Raw genomic sequence first — 16,619 nt, forward strand, 5'->3', positions numbered from 1 at the left:
GGGTAAGAATAAAGGTGTTATAGATATAAGTGCAACTCTGAAGTGGGAAGAAATGCTGCATATTTTCAGAAAACTATCTGGAAAACAGAGTCAAATTTAAATTGCAGAATTTTTTGTTTGTTACATTTATTCCTATTTCCTAAGAAATTCCAGTACACAGCCTTTAAAATTAATTCATTAGACATTAATCTAATTCAATATGAAAAATTGTTCCTGAGGGCCTAATATCAAAATGAATAAAAGTGGTAATACTGCAACTCTATGCTGCTAGTGCCATAGAAAATGAGTAAAACAATTTCACTGGTGACAATCATATTGCAATATCAAAGCAGAAACTGCAGTGTTTATGAGAAACTGAGTAGAATGTAGCAAGATACAAAGAAGTGACACAAAGACAAGAAACCCTAGCACCCTTTTTTCCCCTTAAGAAATAAATAAAGTCACAAAACAATACTATAATATTATGGTTATGAGCAAAAAACAGGCAGGGAAATTCTGAATTCAGTCTAACATATTGTTTGTGCCTCCACCTTTCAGATATGTGTGATCAAAACATCCAGTTTTTGGTGTCTAGTTATTTACAACAAATTGGTTTAATAATTTTATCACCAGATTTTGAAACTATATTTATATTTTAAATAAATGAGTAAGTGGTTGTGACAGTATCCTTTCCTGAATTTTTACCAAATCTGTCACATGCTTTTTTTTGGGGGGGGGGGGGAGATATCTTGGTCTGATGGAATGAGAGTACTAATCATCTCAAACAGCTGTTAGTACAACCCTGCCCTTAGAGAAGTTGGGAAGCACTATATTCAAACAAGTGCTTTGAGGATATCCAGTTCTGTATTTAGGTGCTTAAATCACGCTAATCCACCAGACTTATAACATGCCATTGACCATCACACTCAGCTACGTAATGTAACAAAATGTCTGCACTTTGACTTGATTCTGAATGTGCTGCACATGCATTGCACCCATAGAGTGACAATAATGAGGTGAGCAGCCAGCGGATATAGGAAATAAAATCTCCTCCTCCAATCTAAAACTGGTGAAGGGGCTCCTGCGTAGCCACAAATCTACCATACTAGTTGGGCGGGGTGTGGCACTGGATCTGACCAGTCATAGAATCATAGAATACTAGGACTGGAAGGGACCTCGAGAGGTCATCGAGTCCAGTTCCCTGCCCTCATGGCAGGACCAAATACTGTCTAGACCATCCTTGATAGACATTTATCTAACTTATTCTTAAATATCTCCACAGAAGGAGATTCCACAACCTCCCTGAGCAATGTATTCCAGTGTTTGACTACCCTGACAGTTAGGAACTTTTTCCTAATGTCCAACCTAAACCTCCCTTGCTGCAGTTTAAGCCCATTGCTTCTTGTCCTATCCCCAGAGGCCAAGATGAAGAAGTTTTCTCCCTCCTCCTTATGTCACTCTTTTAGATATCTGAAAATGGCTATCATGTCCCCCCCTCAATCTTCTCTTTTCTAAACTAAACAAACCCAATTCCTTCAGCCTTCCCTCATAGGCCACGTTCTCTAGATCTTTCATCATTCTTGTTGCTCTTCTCTGGACCCTCTCCAATTTTTCCACATCTTTCTTGAAATGCAGTGCCCAGAACTGAACACAATACTCCAATTGAGGCCTAATCAGCGCAGAGTAGAGCGTAAGAATGACTTCTCGTGTCTTGCTCACAACACACTTGTTAATGCATCCCAGAATCATGTTTGCTTTCTTTGGAACAGCATCACACTGCTGACTCATATTCAGCTTGTGGTCCACTATGATCCCTAGATCCCTTTCTGCAATACTCCTTCCCAGACAGTCGCTTCCCATTCTGAATGTATGAAACTGATTGTTCCTTCCTAAGTGGAGCACTTTTCATTTGTCTTTATTAAACTTCATCCTATTTACCTCAGACCATTTCTCCAATTTGTCCAGGTCATTTTGAATTGTGACCCTATCCTCCAGATTAGTCACAACCCCTCCCAGCTTGGTATTATCTACAAATTTAGTAAGCGTACTTTCTATACCAATATCTAAATCATTGATGAAGATATTGAACAGAGCCGGTCCCAAAACAGACCCCTGCGGAACCCCACTTGTTATGCCTTTCCAGCAGGATTGTGAATCATTAATAACTACTCTCTGAGTATGGTTATCCAGCCAGTTATGCACCCAACTTATAGTAGCCCGATCTAAGTTGTATTTACCTAGTTTATTGATAAGAACATCATGCGAGACTGTATCAAATGCCTTACTAAAGTCTAAGTATACCACATACACCACTTCTCCCTTATCCACAAGACTCGTTATCCTACTAAAGAAAGCTATCAGATTGGTTTGACATGATTTGTTCTTTACAGATCCATGCTGGCTGTTCCCTATCACCTTGCCACTTTCCAAGTGTTTACAGATGTTAAACTAACTGGTCTGTAGTTTTCTGGGTTGTTCTTATTTCCCTTTTTATAGATGGGCACTATATTTGCCCTTTTCCAGTCCTCCGGAATCTCTCCTGTCTCCCATGATTTTCCAAAGATGATAGCTAGAGGCTCAGATACCTCCTCTATCAGCTCCTTGAGTATTCTAGGATGCATTTCATCAGGCCCTGGTGGCCTTGCTACTGCCACGAGCCTTGCTATGCGCGGGGTTCTCAGTTGCTGGCTTTCCTGCCCTGGGCCTGTCTCGTTCAGGAACTTCCATGGTCCTGCCAGACCATGGATGTTGCTGTGCAAGAGAGTCCAGGTTTTGTGAGGTAATTTGGTGCAAAAAGGGATGGAGTTTGAAATTATCTGGTCTTAAGATATTTTTAGTCAGACCTAGTCGAAAGTAAAATGAAAGAAACAAAAAAAGGAGGAAAGTCAGTGGTGCTGAAAACAAATAATTATTATTCCCATTTGTATTATAATGATACCCAAATGTCCTCAGAGAGCATCAGGGTCTCAGCTGTACAAATACGTATGAAGAGACAGTACTTCCAGAAAAGGTTTACAGTCACAAGTATTATTTTTTGAGATATGACTAACCCTTTTCCTTTCTCTGGCTGTATAATTGTCTAATCCTACACTGTGTCAGAAAAGTAGGCCTGCTGATGGGGGCATTAAAGGAGGCCTCTGCCCCAGTGCCCTGGCAATTCAATAGAGCCAGTAGCTCCCCGCCACTGCTAGTGAGGCAGCATCAGTGGCTAGAGCTTTAGGCCCTTGAAGTAGCTGCTGGAGCCCCATGCAGCGTGCTGAGGGCTACCTGGGATAGGCACAGTCCACTCTAGGCATCTCTTGAGCCTGCCTGGGAAAAGCTAGCCTCAGCCCCTCCCCTTCCAGGGGCATAGAACCACCATCACCCCTTGCCCAGAGGCCCAGCAAATCTGTCAGTCCCACTGCAGAAAAGGTGAGCCCTGTAAGACAGGCCATGTTCCAAAATCCCAAAAAGGGAGAGTGGAGAGATAAGAGAAAACCTAGAATAATTTTTAAAAAGATAAAATTGTCTGAGGGATGAAGATACTTATCTTCCATTGGTATTAATGACCAAATTGTGTCCAAATGCCCTAGACTCAGATGCTCATCTCAAATACAAAGTATAACAGTCAGTCTGTAGCTCTGTGATTATAGCCAAGCTAAAATATCTTTTTAAATGCATGGGGCAGTAGTCTTTCATTCTAGGGCATATATTTTCCCTTTCATATGTGTGTGTATGTCGGCTAAGGTTGGCCGCCATGTTTCGTGATTAAAGCCAAAGCTGAAAAATGTAAGCCTCAGGTCCACCCATGACTGCAATTTCTTTGCATAATGAAACTGTGGCAGCAGTTTTCAACTTTTGTTATTTAGGTTCTATACTCACCAATTCTTCTAATTCTCACATAGAGGTTCTCTGCTGGCTTGGCATCTCTGACTACAACGAATGTGGAATCAATATAATCTTAGCATGGCACCAAGTTTAGGACCTATTTGAGTTTCCTTTGGATGCTCATTATTTTTTGGTCTTTACCAAGACAGTAAGAGCCCAGATACTTCCTTTCCTATACATGAAGATGCATATATGAGATGTATTCACATTTCAAATTGAATTCTTTAAACTCAGTTTTTGGCTGCTCAATAATAATCTTTTTTCTACATCACTCTGGTATATGCATTAGCCTGAAGGTTGTTCCACAACTTTGCCTCTAATTTTTTTTATATCCTGAAGTCTGAATCCTGTAAGAGGAATTCCTCAGTCACCATTCTTTTAATAAATGTTGAATGTTTTTATTCAGGATTTTTCTGGGTCATCTGACAGCATTTTTTTCTGTCTTGCAAGGATAACGAAGTGCCAGGTTTCTTATGATCTGGGCCGGAGTCACTTGGCTTTATATTCAAAGTATAATAAAAAACCAACAACAATCCTGCAATTAACAAAGCCTAAATTAAGTTAATTGGAAGCCAGAGTCTACCCTCAGGTACATAGGTAACTTAACTGGGAATTTTTATACATGTATCTGAATTTGGACTATTGTATATCTATCTATTCTACATAAGATTTTTTAAAAATGCCTATCAATTTAACACCTAAGAATCATACTGCAGATGTTAAATTGATCAGGATATGCAAGTGAATAATGAAACAAACAGGTATTGGGAAACAACTAAATAGCCAGTCTCTACACTGAATAAAGCATTTCAAAATGCAAAAGGCAAAATTACTAACAAGACATTTTAATTATTCAGGTGTCAGGTGGGAAACCTAGGCACAAACCCACCCAATTTAGGCTTACTCTAGCTTTATCTTCATAAATTTTCAGACAGAATCATTATCGTTTATAATTTCTGAGCCTACACTTATGACAGAGAATAAACCAATAAGAAAGAACAGGTAGGGGCCGAAAAGTACTGAGTTCTAAGATACCAGGAAGCTCTATCTCTTGTCCAAATTTTTTTTCTGACATTGCCCCTTGTTCACTTGTTTGATTATAATTTCCCTATTGCATATTAATTTACTGTCTACCAATCACTGTTATAATGCATTTCTATTTATCCAGACTTCCATAATTTGTTTTACATTTTCTGTTCTGTTTTTGTAAATCAACATTGCACTAACAAAACATAATCCTTCTTTTGCACCATTTAGCAATTTTATTCATATTTTAACACTATTAGTCAGTATGCATAAATCCTCCTAAATTATTTATTAACACAACCTTTATTTTTTATGTGAGTTGGAATGCTATGGGGGCATGATCATGATGTCAGCATATTTTTATGTTTTCTAAACTTGAGTGTTTGGGGGACTTTTTGCTTGTGCTTTTAAATGATTAAAAGTCTTGTCAGTAATGTTACCTGGTGCAACACTGCAATGGATTTTAAGCAGCAGGCTTCAGCTTTATGAAATATAACATTGGAGTCCCATGTCAACTCCCCATATAACACATTTGAGTGCATCTAGTGCTGGGTTTACATGGCTCTTATCATACAGCCTATCACTAGAGTAAACTCTCCTCCGCCACCCGTAGGATTCTGCTTGTTCCACTAACTCCTCTTATCCTTTCAACTGGGAAGGGAACAGAAGGTACCAAAGAGGGTTTTCCCTTTTTCCCCACAGATACAAGGTCCACCAATGAAATCTCACATCTCTTATTTCTGGCCCTTTAGCGTTTTATCTGCACCAGGCACAGGCTGCAAGTCATGGTGAAGTAAACATCCACATAATTCCTAATATTTAATTTCTGTAGCCTATATCTCTTTAACTGAATGGTGTTTCTGTTATGCTGTGTGGAAGGTGGAAAAACCTACCAGGCCTCAGCTAATTTGGCCCTAATGGAAAATTCCCTTCCTTGAACCTAAAAATAGCAGTTAGTGAGACTTGTAGCATCCTAAAACCACAGTTCCTAGATGATATAACTATGGAGAGAGACATTGGTTTAGTTAAAAAAGCTCAAGAGGTCCAAGAAGCCCAAATTAATTATTGTGGGGAGCAAGGATCCAGTCAGCTCCCATCTCTCTGGCTGGTCAGCAGGCAGTGAAGCACTCTTCCTACATGCTGCATTTCATTCTAAGGTTTAGAATCTAAGGGTATGTCTACACTACCCCGCTAGTTCGAACTAGCGGGGTAATGTAGGCATACCGCACTTGCAAATGAAGCCCGGGATTTGAATTTCCCAGGCTTCATTTGCATAAACTGGGCGCCGCCATTTTTAAATCCCTGCTCGTTTGAACCCCGTGCCGCGCGGCTACACGCGGCACGAACGAGGTAGTTCGGACTAGGCTTCCTAGTCCGAACTACCTAGTTCGTGCCGTGTGTAGCCGTGCGGCACGGGGTTCGAACCAGCGGGGTTTTAAAAATGGCGGCTCCCCGCTTATGCAAATGAAGCCCGGGAAATTCAAATCCCGGGCTTCATTTGCAAGTGCGGAATGCCTACAGTACCCCGCTAGTTTGAACTAGCGGGGTAGTGTAGACATACCCCATGCTATCTAGCACCTTGCGGATCCAATCCATTGAACTGGTGGCTTGCTTGTATGAAGTCTCCAAATAAAGGATCACCTCAGCTGCAATCTTGTTTATGTGCTACAGAGTTGAAGATGAAATGTGGAATCTTTTTGGCTATGGGTTTCCATGTTTTGTTTTTGAACAGTGATATTTAACTTGGATATGGCATTTCCTTTGACAGCATAATCACCTGGGCTACGTCTACACTGCAGGCTTCTTGTGCAAGAACAATTGTTCTTGCACAAAAATTTGCAGAGCATCTACACTGAACGTGCGTTCTTGTGCAAGTAAATTTACAGTAAAGCTTTGGAATGGAGGGCTTCTTGCACAAGAGTTATTCCTCTCCCCATGAGGAATAAGCCCTCTTGCTCAAAAGCTCTTGCACAAGAAGGCAGTGTGGATGGGCAATAGGGGTTTCCTGCGCAAGAAACACCTATGGCTAAAATGGCCATCAGAATTTTTTTGCGCAAGAGAACATCCACGCTGTCATGGATGTTCTTACGCAAAAGCACATGGCAGTGTGAATGCGCTCTTGTACAAGACCTTTTGCGCAAGAATTATTGCACAAAACAGTTCTTGAACAAGAAGCCTGCAGTGTAGACATAGCTCTGTAGTAAAATAGCTGCAAGAGGTTCTTCGATCCTTTTTCATTTCCTTTTGTGTCCCAACAATTCTCCTCTCTTGACTGCCTGTGTAGCTTGGAAGCTGAAATACTTTCTGTTCATGCTTCAAAATCAATTAAATTTTCAAAATTAAATGTATGTGCTGCATGCAAATCATCTGCACATAGTATTATTCTCATTTCCTGTGGCTGCCTTTTGATTCTCTCTTGAGTCCCTATTGTTTTTATATCATCTCTCATCTCACCCAGTGTCACTCTGCTTTTGTCTTATATTTCTACAAGCCTCTGAGCGTGGGAACCTATCATTCATCCCTGCACTCTTTTCAGGCCCTCTCTTTCCATTTTCCCTGCTTGCTCACTCAGCATAGATGGGTAACTTAGTGTTCTTTTGATTAGACAATTCAGTGTTTATAACTAGGTACTTGTCTCTGATCACCATCAGGTACTGTGTAAATAGAATTAATTTCCAGGTCCTAGTCTGTACTTTTGAGATAGTCAGGTGAGATATCTGGCTTTATTCCTTAGGCAAATATCTAACATTCTTTCCCATTCTCATGAAATCTGAGTCTCTTTATAGGAGCGAGAGATCTATTAATCAAATAATTTGACAAAGAAATTGTCATAAATGAAATAAGTTCAGTCATGAGGTCAGTTCATTTATCTGTAAGTATAGCAGGCCAAAATGTTTCCAGAATCCTCCTGTCTAAACACACCATCATAATCATTGTTTTTGAATACTCATAGAAACATAGATGAATGCTGCTTTAGCCATCAGCAGTCTAGGAAGCCAAACTTTTCTGATTACTCTGTGCAGAAAGGCAAGGTGTTTTTGATAGCTTACATCTTAAATTTTCCCCTTACCCTTCAGAAACTTCACAGATCCTTTGAGGGATAAAATACATGTGTGTGCGTGCGTGCGTGCATGTGTCCGTCCGTCCGTCCCCGATACAGATTGAGCCAAGTGATATCCATTAAAAACATCAGCTTTGTTTAGTTTTTGGTAGTCCAAATTTTTTGCTGAATGCATAATTTCATTGTGTTTAGCAGAAAAACATAGGAAACCACCAACAATACTAAGAGGAGGACAGTAATTTGATCTTTCTAATTCTGTTAAAATGAAATAATTTTCATCTGTATGGATCACTTTTACATTAACTTTCGGCCTAATTTGACCCCAGTTCCATGAAGTGTAAAGCATTGGAAAGCATGGTTTATAAGACTAAGTGTGCCAATCTGAGCAATAATTTTCCAGATTACTGTCTTTTTTCATTTTGATTATTGTGACTAAGGTAAAAAAGGAAGCTACAGGCAGTCCCCGGGTTACGTACAAGATAGGGACTGTAGGTTTGTTCTTAAGTTGAATCTGTATGTAAGTCGGAACTGGCGTCCAGATTCAGACACTGCTGAAACTGACCGCCAGTTCTGACTTACATAGAGAATCAACTTAAGAACCCCAGGCGTCCCCAAGTCAGCTGCTGCTGAAACTGATCAGCAGCTGATTCCAGGAAGCCCGGGGCAGAGCAACTCTGCCTGGGGCTTCCTGTAGTCAGTGCTGGTCAGTTTCAGCAGAAGCTGACTTGGGGACGCCTGGGGCAGAGCAGCTGGGGTGCTACTGGACCAACCCAGCAGCACCCCATCTGCTCTGCCCCAGACGTCCTGATTCAGCCGCTGCTGAAACTGACCAGCAGCGGCTGAATCAGGACCTGGGGCAGAGCAGCTGGGGTGCTGCCGGGTTGGTCCAGTAGTGCCCACGGGCGCTGCAGGACCAATCGGCAGCGCCCCAGCTGCTCTGCCCCAGAGTCCAAAACAAAAGCCTGGTCTGCAGGGGGGGGGGGCACACTATCTGCGCCCCCCCCCCCCCCAGCAGACCAGGGACACGGGGAGCAGAGCCGCAGCGGCAGCGGGGTGCCGCGCCTCTGAGGCTTTGCTCTGGCAAAGCCTCAGAGGCGAGGGACCCCGCCACGGCTGCGGCTCCAGTTTGGGTGCCTGTGGTCTGCTGGGGACGGTCCCCAGCAGACCACAGGCACCCTGACTGAAGCCGCAGCCGCGGGGGGGTCCCGCGCCTCTGAGGCTTTGCCAGAGCAAAGCCTCAGAGGCGCGGGGAACCGCCGCTGCTGCCGCTCCAGTCTGGGTGCCTGTGGTCTGCTGGGGACGGTCCCCAGCAGACCACAGGCACCCTGACTGAAGGCGCGGGACCCCCCCGCGGCTGCGGCTTCAGTCAGGGTGCCTGTGGTCTGCTGGGGACCGTCCCCAGCAGACCACAGGCACCCAGACTGGAGCGGCAGCAGCGGCGGTTCCCCGCGCCTCTGAGGCTTTGCTCTGGCAAAGCCTCAGAAGCGCGGGAACCTGCCCGCTGCTGCCGCTTGGGTCCCGGTGCCTGTGGTCTGCTGGGGACGGTCCCCAGCAGACCACAGGCACCGGCACCCAAGTGGCAGCAGCAGCGGTTCCCGCACTTCCGAGGCTTTGCTCTGGCAAAGCCTCAGAAGCGCGGGAACCCGCCCGGTGCCCCTGGTCTGCTGGAGACGGTCTCCAGCAGACCAGGGGCACCGGAGCAGCTTACGAACGGGGCTTTCTCGCCCCGACTTCCGGGGTGAGAAAGCTCCGTTCGTAAGTGCGGATCCGACGTAAGTCGGATCCGCGTAAGTCGGGGACTGCCTGTATTAATAACATGGACGTAGAGGTGTACCATTTATCTTCAAAGAGATGTATGGTAGCTGTGCCCCACAAAGCCCATTATCTGCAGATATTGTGACTCCCATACACATCTTTGAAAATTTAGCAGCAATCTGCTGCAACAGAAATTGATATTTTTATTCTAGCTCTCTCCAAAGCTTGTACTGTTCCCACAGGAGTCCTTTCCCTTTCAAGCTGAGCAATTATTTGATCATTGATATTACAACTGATTTATTAAGTAACTGGATGATTAAGTATATTGGCAGAGCTTCTCATTTACAAAGAGACAAATCATGTGTCTGATTCCATATTTTTATGATTTTATGTTCATATCTTTTATATGTCTCTACATTCATACTCGCCATTGATTAGCGAGATGCAGGAATGTTTCATAATGGATTTAGGCAAACTAAAAGAATCATCAGTACATGCAATGGTGACTTCATTTTTCAAGTCTGGGAGAGAATAAAAAAGCAATTTAGGGCATTTCAGTTTGAGTATTCCTGTATACCACATCATAATTGTTTGCAGACCCTTTGTCCTAATTGGCAGTCTAAGTAGAGACAGATAGATATTTCTCACTGCTTTCAAAATGCAGCTTCTTGTTAGGTTGCTCAGACGATAAATAGACATCCCCAGATTTCCACACTAAGGTTGTAAGGCTTGAAAACATGGATGTAATGGTAGTGACTGTCACAAAAAAGTCTGTTGACTTCCCTAAAGAAAGATAAGTTCCCCCCAGTGCTGCAGAGGTAGCTAAGTTTTGGGGGAAATGAACATAGAACAACACTGTTGCGTTAAGAAAATATTTATCTGGATTATTTATGCTATGCTAATTAATGGGTGTCTTAGCTGCAGGAAAGGAAAACATGCCAAATAGCCCTTTTGAGGAGGACAGTATTATTTTTCAGACTCTGTTACTCCAGCAAGTACCTATTTCAATGTCTTTGGCTAGTGTAACTTTAGATCTCCAAGAAATGCTTAAAATTTCCAATAGACAGTTGATTGAGCAAGGAAAGGCAAAGAACCACCTTTGTTTGCAGTTACTATGATATGGTATGCGTTGTCAAGGTGGTTTCAATGCAGTGGGTAAATGATCCCAGGATTGTACATCCTCACTGTCAGTACCGGTATTTAACAAACAGCCTTTTATAAAATGGAGATAATGTTTATTCAAAGCAACAGACAGTGTCCTTACTGAGCTAAGCAGTGTCCCTTGATGGGCAATGTGCTGGCTTCAACGCTCACCCAGAGGCTGCTCCAGCTATAGGCAGCCATCTACGGGTGGCTGTAGAGGGGAAAGAGGCTGTTGGGGCTGCCATGGGGACAGGGATGGCCACCAGCCAGAGCTCTGAGAAGCGGGAAGCATCCCTCTACCAGGGAAGTGCTCCTGCCCCCTACTTGACTGTCCCTTGCCCTGGCACAGTCAGATGGCAGTTGTGGCTCAGACACAGAGCAACTTGGGACTGCTACTGGCAGCACCCTGAGGGCTATATGAGTTTGGGCCACAAGTGCAGCAACCCACCAGTTCCAACTCAGCACTCAGTCTGCACCTGCCGCTATATGCATGGCCTGCAGGCTCTGGCTCCTGCTGCATCTGCCATGTCCAGGCTCTGGAGATACTGCCACGCCATGCTGGAAGACTGGTATTGCAGGACTGTGGTGTGAAGACCCCTCCTCTGTCCAGTGCAATGGAGCCTGCTAGTTCCTTTGACAAGGCATCAGCGTTCCCAACTCAGGTGGTTTCATGGGAGGTGGCTCTTTGCTTCCCGATAACTCGAGTCCAATGAGCTGGGAATGGGCCCTGCTGGTGACTCCAGGGGAAAGAAACGCTGCAGACCAGGGCTGTTGAGCTGGGGCTCGTTCCCCTCATGTGCCCCAGGAAGTTGGTGCCAAGCTGCCCAAAAAGGATCATTGGGAAAGGCAGCTCTTGCTGGGGGCAGGGCCAAGGACAGAGGCTAAGGGGACTTTCCTCCTGGCTGTCCAGCTCAACCCAAGTGTCAAACTGTCTCTCAGGGCCCAATGGCCTCTGCAGCTCCAGGCTGGAGTCTGAACCATCAGCTTTATACCTAGTTGCACAAGGTTTAGGGATGGGATGGTGGCAGCAGCAAGGGAGGTGCTAGGGGTCTGCTGCAAGCTTTTAAAAAAGCTGAAGGACACGGCACACTGCAGTTTTGCCTACAGCAAGAGATTGTCTTGAGCAGCCTCTGTTCTCACGTCAACCAAACAGTCTCAACACAATCTCAAAACAGACTCCTTGCTAACTTGCGCTCTCACTCTGACAGTCACCTCTTAATAGTAGCAGACACATTGGTTACATCCCCTGGGATATGCATAGGAAATACTGGCTGGGCATTTTGTAAGAAACAAGGAGCTATCTTCACACTCCCCCCCCACACACACACCCTTCTCATAGGTGCAGCTGACCGTGAATTAATCTGACAAGTAAATACTTGGCTATTAAAGATGTAAATTTAGAAGTGTTGAATTGGGGGTATTCACAATATCTTATATTTAATACTCTTTAAGCAAAATGTTGTCCTGATTTTGGGAAAGAGGACATATTTGAATTGAAATTTACTGATCTTTGAGATTGATTTTTTCATTTGTTAGCTGATGAATGTTTAATAAGTATTATTCTACAATGTAATTCTGAATAGAGGGAGTGAAGAATAAAATAAGATCTACCAAGAATCCTACCAGCCCATGTTTATTTTCTCTTATCTGAGAGCAAACATCGCTCCATTGCAGAAAAACTACCCTTGCCTGACAAATTTGCTTTTCAGACACATTACAAAGATGTGCTTGGTGATAACCAAAACCCCATATTCCATATACCTCACAATAAAGTTCTTATTACCATTATTGCATTTGGCTGCAACAAAGCCTTTCCAGCTTAATTCAGTGTTGTTCTTCGTTAGATAATGTGGGTAAGGTAATGGGTTCTGTTGGACCAAATTCAGTTGGTGAGCAAGAGATGCTTTTGAGCTACACAGAATTCTTCTTCAGGTATAGGAAAGGCACTGAAAGTGTCACAGATAAATGCAAGATTGAACAGATGGTTTAGCAAAAGTAATTAGCACATACTCTAAAGGGATTCATTAACACCCCTATGCTCAAATGACAAAGAGGGGGGTATTTAGTGGATTACAGATTGTTCTAATAAGCCATAAATCCAGAGTCTTTATAAAGACCTTGATTTTTAGTGTCTAACAAAGTTATAAATTTAACCTCTCAGCATCATCTTTTGACAATGAGGAAGTGCAGCTTTCTTTTAAGGAGGACTAATCTCAGAGAGGCAGCCAGTTAGTCTGTAACTTTAAAAACATCAAGTGGTCCTGTAGCACCTTAGGCTACGTTTAGACTACACCCCTCTGTCAGCAGAGGGATGTAAATCAGACAATTTGAAAGTGCAAATGAAGTGGGAATTTAAATATCCTGCACTTCATTCGCATAATCACGTCATGGTGCTCTTTCAAACAAGTGCCATTTTGAAAGTAAAACCATGGTCTAGATTTGGTTCTTTTGAAAACGGGGTGCTTTTTTGAAAGATCCTATGCTCCTCATTTTTTATTACCGCGGTTTTACTTTTGAAATGTGCTTGTTGGAAAGAGCTCCATGACGCAATTATGCAAATGAAGCGCAGGATATTTAAATCCCCGCTTCATTTGCACTGTCGAAATGTCTAATTTACATCCCTCTGCCGACAGTGGGGTGTAGTCTAGATGTCGCCTTACAGACTAACCAGAATATATAGAACTATGAACTATTTTTGTGGGCTCATCAGATGAATTGGAATGTAAATAACAGAAACCAAGATTTATATATACAAAAAACAGAAGAAGAACTTCTCAATTGTAGGATCCATGTCCACATTAGCCTCAGAGTTATTAGAAAGGCAAGCCATCAACTAACATTCTGTATAATTAGTTTTCTTTCCGTTTTCCCTCTTTACATCCAAATGACACTAGAATAAATGTGGGTTCATAAAATTGCAACAATGAAATCCTTGCATGTCCATAGAATCATAGAGTACTAGGACTGTAAGGGACCTCGAGGGGTCATTAAGTCCAGTCCCCTGCTCTCATGGCAGGACCAAATACTGTCTAGACCATCCCTGATAGACATTTATCTAACCTACTCTTAAATATCTCCAGAGATGGAGGTTCCACAACCACTCTGGGCAATTTATTCCAGTGTTTGACTACCCAGACAGTTAGGAACTTTTTCCTAATGTCCAACCTAAACCTCCTTTGCTGCAGTTTAAGCCCATTGCTTCTTGTTCTATCCTCAGAGGCCAAGATGAACAAGTTTCCTCCCTCCTCCTTATGATACCCTTTTAGATACCTGAAAACTGCTATCATGTCCCCCCTCAATCTTCTCTTTTCTAAACTAAACAAACCCAATTCTTTCAGCCTTCCTTCATAGGTCGTGTTCTCTAGACCTTTAATCATTCTTGTTGCTCTTCTCTGGACCCTCTCCAATTTCTCCACATCCTTCTTGAAATGCGGTGCACAGAACTGGACACAGTACTCCAACTGAGGGCTAATCAGCACAGAGTAAAGCGTAAGAATGTCTTCTCGTGTCTTGCTCACAACACACCTGTTAATGCATCCCAGAATCATGTTTGCTTTGCAACAGCATCACACTGCTGACTCATATTCAGCTTGTGGGTCCACTATAACCCCTAGATCTCTTTCTGCTGTACTCCTTCCTAGACAGTCGCTTCCCATTCTGTATGTTTGAAACTGATTGTTCCTTCCTAAGTGGAGCACTTTTCATTTGTCTTTATTAAACTTCATCCTATTTATCTCAGACCATTTCTCCAATTTGTCCAGGTCATTTTGAATTGTGATCCTATTCTCCAGATTAGTCGCAGCCCCTCCTAGCTTGGTATCATCTGCAAACTTAATAAGCGTACTTTCTATACCAATATCTAAATCGTTGATTAAGATATTGCACAGAGCCAGTCCCAAAACAGACCCCTGCAGAACACCACTTGTTATGCCTTTCCAGCAGGATTGTGAACCATTAATAACAACTCTCTGAGTACGGTTATCCAGCCAGTTATGCACCCACCTTATAGTAGCCCGAGCTAAGTTGGATTTGCCTACTTTATTGATAAGAATATCATACAAGACCATATCAAATGCCTTATTAAATCTAGTGATAGAAATGTAGCCGTGTTAGTCTGGTGTAGCTGAAACAAAATACAGGTTTATGTAGCACTTTAAAGACTAACAAGATGGTTTATTAGATGATGAGCTTTCGTGGGCCAGACCCACTTCCTCAGATCAAATAGTGGAAGAAAATAGTCACAGCCATATATACCAAAGGATACAATTAAAAAAAATGAACACATATGAAAAGGACAAATCACATTTCAGAACAGAAGGGGGATGCAGGGAGGGGGGGGAAGGAAGCTGAATGCCTGTGAGTTAATGATATTAGAGGTGGGGAAGGGTAGATGTCTGTGAGTTAATAATATTAGAGGTGATAATTGGGGAAGCTATCTTTGTAATGGGTAAGGCTGAACAAAGACCCCAGCTATCTTACCCATTACAAAGATAGCTTCCCCAATTTTCACCTCTAATACTATTAACTCACAGACATCTACCCTTCCCCACCTCTAATATCATTAACTCACAGGCATTCAGCTTCCTCCCCCCCCCCCCCCCCCGCTGCATCCCCCTTCTGTTCTGAAATGTGATTTGTCCTTTTCATATGTGTTCATTTTTTTTAATTGTATCCTTTGGTATATATGGCTGTGACTATTTTCTTCCACTATTTGATCTGAGAAAGTGGGTCTGGCCCATGAAAGCTCATCATCTAATAAACCATCTTGTTAGTCTTTAAAGTGCTACATAGTCCTGTATTTTTTGTTTATTAAATCTAGGTATACCACACCCACCACTTCTCCCTTATCCACAAGACTCGTTATCCTATCAAAGAAAGCTATCAGACTGATTTGACATGATGGCTGTTCCCTATCACCTTGCCATCTTCCAAGCGTTTACAGATGATTTACTTAATTACTTGCTCCATTATCTTCCCTATAACAGAAGTTAAACTAACTGGTCTGTAGTTCCCTGGGTTGTTCTTATTTCCCTTTTTATAAATGGGCACTATATTTGTCCTTTTCCAGTCTACTGGAATTTCTCCTGTCTCCCGTGATTTTCCAAAGATGATAGCTAGAGGCTCAGATACCTCCTCTATCAGCTCCTTGAGTATTCTAGGTTGCATTTCATCAGGCCCTGGTGACTTGCAGGCATCTAGCTTTTTATTTTTAACTTGTTCTTTTTTTATTTTATCTTCTAAACCTACCGCCTTCCCACTAGCATTCACTATGTTAGACATTCCTTCAGACTTCTCGGTGAAGACCGAAACAAAGAAGTCATTGAACATCTCTGGCATTTCCAAGTTTCCTGTTACTGTTTCTCCCTCCTCATTGAGCAGTGGGCCTATCTTGTCCTGGTCTTCTTGTTTCTAATGTATTTTTAAAAAGTCTTCTTGTTTCCCTTTATTCCCGTAGCTAGTTTGAGTTCATTTTGTACCTTTGCCTTTCTAATTCTGCCCATGCATTCCTGTGTTGTTTGCCTATAGTCATCCTTTGTAATTTGTCCTACTTTCCATTTTTTATTTGACTCCTTTTTTACTTTTAGATCATGCAAGATCTCGTGGTTAAGCCAAGGCGGTCTTTTGCAATATTTTCTATCTTTCTGACACAGTGAAATAGCTTGCTTTTGGGCCCTTAACAATGTCCCTTTTGAAAAACTGCCAACTCTCCTCAGTTGTTTTTCCCCTCCGTCTTGATTCCCATGGGACCTTACCTATCAGCTCTCTGAGTTTACCAAAATCCGCCTTC

General features: G+C 42.7%; 1 protein-coding gene across 8 annotated transcripts in view; it reads left to right on the plus strand.

Moving 5' to 3' along the window:
* The window catches only part of CTNND2 (catenin delta 2), a 1,073,049-nt gene that overhangs the window by 938,369 nt on the left and 118,061 nt on the right, over positions 1 to 16,619 (plus strand). The window lies entirely within an intron of this gene.

The sequence above is a fragment of the Pelodiscus sinensis genome, chromosome 2, assembly GCF_049634645.1.
Source record: "Pelodiscus sinensis isolate JC-2024 chromosome 2, ASM4963464v1, whole genome shotgun sequence".
In the NCBI taxonomy this organism is placed as follows: domain Eukaryota; kingdom Metazoa; phylum Chordata; order Testudines; family Trionychidae; genus Pelodiscus; species Pelodiscus sinensis.